General features: G+C 57.7%; 1 long non-coding RNA gene across 1 annotated transcript; it reads left to right on the top strand.

The window, feature by feature from the left end:
* Nucleotides 1-7: 7 nt before the first annotated feature.
* On the top strand, nt 8-1,255 carry LOC104916335. Its single transcript, XR_796577.2, has 3 exons — nt 8-117; nt 264-307; nt 1,201-1,255. It is a non-coding gene; the product is annotated as an uncharacterized LOC104916335 (long non-coding RNA).

Below are 1,255 nucleotides of genomic sequence, written 5' to 3'. Positions count from 1 at the left end.
CCAGACCCAATAACGCTGAGTTTTTTGCCCCCTCTCCCCTTCAGAACTGCACTTATTATTGGGGTTTTGCTGCTTGGATGGCGTATTACATCAACCACCCCCTGTACACCCCCCCCGGTGAGTGTCACCTCCTGTCCCCTTTGGTGTCACCTCCCATCCCCGTGTGGGGAAACTGAGGCACAAAGTGGGGGGTGGGTGAGGGGGTTTGGGGTCAGGGAGGGACAAGGAGGGAGCACTGATGTTGTCCCTGTGTCCCCACACAGCTTATGGAGATGAGCAGGTGAAGCTGGCGCTGGCGGTGTTCCTGGTGGGTGACATCTGGGGACATCGGTGGTACTGGGGACGTTGTGGGATATGGGGATGCTGGGGACAGTGGGGGATATTGGGAGCAATAGGGGATATGGGGATGTTGGGGACAGTGGGGACATTGGGGGTATAGGCGACACTGGGGACAGTGTGGGATATGGGGACATTGGGGACACTGGGAGACATTGGGGAAGCTGGAACACTTGGAGACATTGGGAGCAATGGGGATGTTGGGGACACTGGGGACATTGAGGGACGCTGGGGACATTGTGGCATATGGGGACACTGGGAGCAATGGGGGACATTGTGGACAATGGGGACATGGGGAATGTTGGGGACATTTGGGGATACTGGGGGATATGGGGACGTTTGGGATATGGGAGCAGTGGGGACATTATGAGTATTGGAGACCTTGGGGATGTTGGAGCTATTGGGGACACAGGGGGATATGGGGACAATGGGGACATTGGGGGTATTGGGAACACTGTGGGATATGGGGACATCGGGGATGTTGGGAGTATGGGTATTGGAGACTTCGGGGACACTGGGGCTACTGGGGACACTGGGGGATATGGGGATATTGGGGGATATGGGGACAGTGGGGACACTGGGGGTATTGGGGACATGAAGGACACTGTGGGATATGGGGCCATTGGGGACTGTAGGGGGATATGGGGACATCGGGAATGTTGGGGACTGTGGCATATGGGGACATAGGAGCAAAGGAGGACATGGGGACACTGGGGTCAATGCGGGGACGTGGGGACATTGGGGATCAACGAGAGGCATTGGGGTCAGTGGGGATATTGAAGTCAATGGGGGACACTGGGGTCAGAGAGGGACAATGGGGACAATGGGGACACTGTGGACCCCCCCACGCCCCCTCCCCCACAGTTCTGTCAACTGGGGAACTTCTCGATCCACGTGGCGCTGCGCAACCTCCGCCCTG

The sequence above is a fragment of the Meleagris gallopavo genome, unplaced genomic scaffold, assembly GCF_000146605.3.
Source record: "Meleagris gallopavo isolate NT-WF06-2002-E0010 breed Aviagen turkey brand Nicholas breeding stock unplaced genomic scaffold, Turkey_5.1 ChrUn_random_7180001888142, whole genome shotgun sequence".
Lineage (NCBI taxonomy): Eukaryota > Metazoa > Chordata > Aves > Galliformes > Phasianidae > Meleagris > Meleagris gallopavo.
Note: the sequence above shows the minus strand (reverse complement) of the source record. Positions and strands in the feature narration are given on the sequence as shown.